This window comes from Coregonus lavaretus, assembly GCF_964263955.1.
Source record: "Coregonus lavaretus genome assembly, chromosome: 25".
In the NCBI taxonomy this organism is placed as follows: domain Eukaryota; kingdom Metazoa; phylum Chordata; class Actinopteri; order Salmoniformes; family Salmonidae; genus Coregonus; species Coregonus lavaretus.
In genome coordinates this window covers 43,192,193-43,198,192 of record NC_140012.1, presented here as the reverse complement: position 1 = coordinate 43,198,192, position 6,000 = coordinate 43,192,193, and positions in this window count along the sequence as shown.

Genomic DNA, 6,000 nt, shown 5'->3' with positions numbered 1-6,000 from the left:
AGCTTCCAGGAATTGTGTACAGATCCTTGCGACATGGGGGCCGTGTATTATCATGCTGAAACATGAAGTGATGGCGGTGGATAAATGGCACGACAATGGGCCTCAGGATCTCTTCACGGTGTCTCTGTGCATTCAAATTGCCATCGATAAAATGCAATTGTGTTCGTTGTCCGCAGCTTATGCTTGCCCATACGATTTCCACAATGCCACCATGGGGCACTCTGTTCACAATGTTGACATCAGCAAACCGCTCACCCACACAACGCTGTACATGCTGTCTGCCATCTGCCCAGTACAGTTGAAACTGGGATTCATCTGTGAAGAGCACACGTCTCCAGCGTGCCACTGGCCATCAAAGGTGAGCATTTTCCCACTGAAGTCAGACACGACGCCGAACAGTAGTCAGGTCAAGACCCTGGTGAGGACGACGAGTACGTAGAAGAGCTTCCCTGAGACGGTTTCTGACAATTTGTGCAGAAATTATTCGGTTGTTGAAACCCACAGTTTCATCAGCTGTCCGGGTGGCTGGTCTCAGACGATCCCGCAGGTGAAGAAGCCGAATGTGGAGGTCCTGGGCTGGCGTGGTTACACGTGGTCTGTGGTTGTGAGGCCGGTTGGATGTACTGCCAAATGTTCTAAAACGACATGGTAGAGCTTATGGTAGAGAAATTAACATTCCAAAGGAAATATCACATTTACATAAGTATTCTGACCCTTTGCTATGAGACTTGAAATTGAGCTCAGATGCATCCTATTTCCATTGATCATCCTTGAGATGTTTCTACAACTTGATTGAAGGCCACCTGTGGTAAATTCAATTGATTGGACATGATTTGGAAAGGCACACACCTGTCTATATAAGGTTCCACAGTTGACAGTGCATGTCAGAGCAAAAACCAAGCCATGAGGTCGAAGGAATTGTCCGTAGAGCTCCGAGACAGGATTGTGTCGAAGCACAGATCTGGCGAAGGGTAACAAAAAAGTTCTGCAGCATTTAAAGGTCCCCAAGAACACAGTGGCCTCCATCATTCTTAAATGGGAAGAAGTTTGGAACCACCAAGACTCTTCCTAGAGCTGGCCGCCCGGCCAAACTGAGCAATCGAGGGAGAAGGGCCTCGGTCAGGGAGGTGACCAAGAACCCGATGGTCACTCTGACAGAGCTTCTGTGGAGATGGGAGAACTGTCCAGAACGACATCCATCTCTGCAGCACTCTACCAATCAGGCCTTTATGGTAGAGGGGCCAGACGGAAGCCACTCCTCAGTAAAAGGCACATGACAGCCAGCTTGGAGTTTGCCAAAAGGCACCTAAAGACTCTCAGACCATGAGAAACAAGATTCTCTGGTCTGATGAAACCAAGATTGAACTCTTTGGCCTGAATGCCAAGTGTCAGTCTGAAGGAAACCTGGCACCATCCCTACGGTAAAGCATGGTGGTGGCAGCATCATGCTGTGGGGATGTTTTTCAGCGCACAGGGACTGGGAGACTAGTCACGATCGAGGGAAAGATGAACGGAGCAAAGTACAGTGAGATCCTTGATGAAAACCTGCTCCAGAGCGCTCAGGACCTCAGACTGGGGCGAAGGTTCACCTTCCAACAGGACAACGACCCTAAACACACAGCCAAGACAACACAGGAGTGGCTTCGGGACAAGTCTCTGAATGTCCTTGAGTGGTCCAGCCAGAGCCCGGACTTGAACCTGATCGAACATCTCTGGAGAGACCTGAAAATAACTGTGAAGCGACACTCCCCATCCAACCTGACAGAGCTTGAGAGGATCTGCATAGAAGAATGGGAGAAACTCCCCAAATACAGGTGTTCCAAGCTTGTAGCGTCATACCCTGTCACGGTTTCGGCCGAGGCTGCCTCTCTCCCTTGTTCGGGCAGGTTTCGGCGTTCGTCGTCTCCGGAATTCTAGCTGCCACCGTTGCATGTTCTATGTTTCCTGTTTGATTAGTTTTGTCTGTTAGCCACACCTGTCTTGTGTTATGTCTCATTAAGCACCCTATTTAGTTTCCTTGTTGTTAGTGTAGTGTTGTGTGTAATTGTTTCGTGTCAGGTGTTTGTGCGTTACCAGTGTTTCGGTACGCCAGTTACGATTTACTTCCTCCTCGGTCGAGGAGAGTTTTTGCGCCCTGTGTTTGTGCGCTCGTTTTGACGCCTGTGTGCGTCTGTTGGCCTCTGGCCGTTTTTGGATTATTTTGCACTCGCTAGTAAAGTCTTGTTGGACTGTACATCTGCTTCTGCGCCTGATTCCACACCTCACCATTTCTAACACCGTGACAGAATTACACACCCTTGACATGGAATCAGCAGGAGCCGAAGCAGCCCCGACGAGACTGGAGGTCCAGGTTCGGGAACAACAGGACCAGATACAGCAGATGGGGACCGCCCTGCAGGAGGTGATCACCACGCTCCGAGGCTGGGGAGCGCCTCCACCACCTCCCTCCCTGCCAGCACCATCGGCCAGTCCGCCCATTCCAGCGCCAGAACCCCGAGGAATCCGACTCTCTCTCCCGAGGGCCTACGACGGAACCGCGGCTGGGTGTCAGGGATTCCTCCTCCAGGTGGAGCTGTACCTGGCCACCGTACACCCGGCACCCTCGGGGCATGAGAGCGTGTCCGCCCTGATCTCCTGCCTGTCCGGGAAGGCGTTGGAGTGGGCCAACGCGGAGTGGAGGAGGATCGACGCCGAGACTATCACCTACAACGAGTTCTCCCGCCGCTTCAAGGCGGTGTTTGACCATCCCCCGGAGGGGAAAGCGGCGGGGGAGCGTCTGGTCTTCCTCCGGCAGGGGAGGAGTAGTGCCCAAGAATTCGCTCTCGAATTCCGTACTCTAGCGGCAGATGCAGGGTGGAATGAGCGGGCCCTCGTCGATCTATACAGATGTAGCCTACGAGAGGACGTCCGTCGGGAGCTGGCTTGTAGGGACACCAGTCTCTCTTTCGACCAGCTGGTCGACATGTCCATCAGGCTGGATAACCTATTGGCCACCCGCGGACGTCCTGAGGGGGGTCCGTCCATTTCACCCTCCAGCGCCTCCGAGCCGTGTCCTATGGATAGGGGACAGGGAGCTGTTAGCCGTGGTACAGGCTCTAAAGGTGTGGAGGCACTGGCTTGAGGGGGCTCAACACCCTTTCCTCATTTTGACGGACCACCGTAACCTGGAGTACATCCGGGCGGCGAGGAGGCTGAACCCTCGCCAGGCAAGATGGAGTATGTTCTTGACCAGGTTCACTTTTAAGATCACGTACATCCCTGGGTCACAGAATGGTAAGGCAGATGCGCTGTCTCGGCGGTATGACACGGAGGAGAGGTCCGTGGAGCCCACTCCCATACTGCCTGAGTCGTGTCTGGTGGCACCGGTAGTGTGGGAGGTCGATGCTGAACTCGAGCGGGCGTTACGCACCGACCCTAGTCCACCACAGTGCCCGGAGGGTCGGAGGTACGTTCCGCTCGAGGTTCGGGATCGATTGATCTATTGGGCTCACACGTCACCCTCCTCTGGACATCCGGGTATCGGCCGGACAGTGCACTGTCTTAGTGCCAAGTACTGGTGGCCCACGTTGGCAAGGGATGTGAGGGTTTATGTTTCCTCCTGCTCGGTGTGCGCCCAGTGTAAGGCGCCTAGACATCTGCCTAGGGGTAAGTTGCTACCCCTGCCCGTTCCACAACGACCATGGTCCCACCTCTCTGTGGACTTTATAACAGACCTTCCCCTCTCCCAAGGTAATACTACCATCCTGGTCGTTGTGGACCGGTTCTCTAAGGCCTGTCGTTTGCTCCCCATGCCGGGTCTTCCTACTGCCCTACAAACTGCCGAGGCACTGTTCACCCATGTGTTCCGGCACTACGGGGTACCCGAGGACATTGTGGCTGATCGGGGTCCCCAATTCACCTCCAGAGTCTGGAGAGCGTTTATGGAGCGGTTGGGGGTCTCGGTGAGCCTCACCTCGGGGTACCACCCGGAGAGTAATGGGCAGGTGGAACGCGTAAACCAGGATGTGGGTAGGTTTCTCAGAACATACTGCCGGGACCGGCCGGAGGAGTGGTCAAGGTACGTTCCCTGGGCCGAGATGGCCCAGAATTCCCTACGCCATTCCTCCACTAACCTGACTCCATTTCAATGTGTGTTAGGTTACCAGCCGGTTCTGGCACCCTGGCAGCAGAGCCAGATCGAGGCTCCTGCGGTGGATGAGTGGGCGCGGCGCTCGGAGGAGACTTGGAACGCTGCACACGTCCACCTGCAGCGGGCCCTCCGACGTCAGAAGGCGAGCGCTGATCTCCACCGCAGTGAGGGACCGGTGTACGCACCTGGTGATCGAGTCTGGCTCTCTACCAGAAACCTGCCCCTCCGCCTGCCCTGTCGGAAACTGGGTCGGCGGTTTGTAGGGCCATTTAAAGTCCTGAGAAGGTTGAACGAGGTATGTTATAGATTACAGCTACCTGTTGAGTATAAGTGTATTAACCCCTCGTTCCATGTGTCCCTTCTCAGGCCGGTGGTAGCGGGCCCGCTCCAAGAAAATGAGATAGGGGAGACTCCCCCGCCCCCATTGGACATCGAGGGGGCACCGGCGTACTCCGTGAGGTCCATCTTGGATTCGAGACGTCGGATGGGGGGTCTTCAGTATCTAGTGGAGTGGGAGGGGTACGGTCCGGAGGAGCGGTGCTGGGTGCCGAGGAGAGACATTTTGGACCCGTCGCTCCTGACGGAATTCCATCGGGGGTATCCGACGCGCCCTGCTCCACGTCCTCCGGGTCGTCCCCAAGGCCGGAGTCGGCGCACGTCTGGAGCCGCGCGTCAAGGGGGGGGGGTACTGTCACGGTTTCGGCCGAGGCTGCCTCTCTCCCTTGTTCGGGCAGGTTTCGGCGTTCGTCGTCTCCGGAATTCTAGCTGCCACCGTTGCATGTTCTATGTTTCCTGTTTGATTAGTTTTGTCTGTTAGCCACACCTGTCTTGTGTTATGTCTCATTAAGCACCCTATTTAGTTTCCTTGTTGTTAGTGTAGTGTTGTGTGTAATTGTTTCGTGTCAGGTGTTTGTGCGTTACCAGTGTTTCGGTACGCCAGTTACGATTTACTTCCTCCTCGGTCGAGGAGAGTTTTTGCGCCCTGTGTTTGTGCGCTCGTTTTGACGCCTGTGTGCGTCTGTTGGCCTCTGGCCGTTTTTGGATTATTTTGCACTCGCTAGTAAAGTCTTGTTGGACTGTACATCTGCTTCTGCGCCTGATTCCACACCTCACCATTTCTAACACCGTGACATACCCAAGAAGACTTGAGGCTGTAATCGCTGCCAAAGGTGCTTCAACAAAGTACTGAGTAAAGGGTCTGATTACTTATGTAAATGTGATATTTCCGTTTTTTATTTGTAATAATTTGCAAAACTTTCTAAAAACCTGTTTTTACTTCATCATTATGGGGTATTGTGTGTAGATTGATGAGGATTATTTTTTAAAAATATAAATACATTTTAGAATAAGGCTGTAATGTAACAAAATGTGGAAAATGGCAAGGGGTCTGAATACTTTCCAAATGCACTGTACATAGGACTTGGTAAGACAGAACAAAGACATTTGAACCAGGCAAGCAATATAAAACTCACGTGTGATAGACCTGCACTGAGCTCATTGGCTTCTGAGAGAGCTCATTGGCTTCTGAGAGAGCTCATTGGCTTCTGAGAGAGCGTGTTCTTCTGTTGGAGGGGTCCTAGGGTGAGGCAGGAACGGTGTTCTCACACTGGACAGAGGCTCTGTCACGCCCTGCTCCACACCACTGAGATACGCTCTAGTCATGGCAGGAAAAAAGGGGACCTTTAGCTTACAAAGAAACACTGACTGGTGCATCATGTAGCAAGTGCACTTTAGGAAGTCTGGAAATCAAGCTACTCTCTCTCTCTCTCTGATCTCTGTCTCTATCTTGCACACACACACACACACACACACACACACACACACACACACACCTGTAGTTGTTCTCCGTGTTGCAGTACTGTGCTATAACA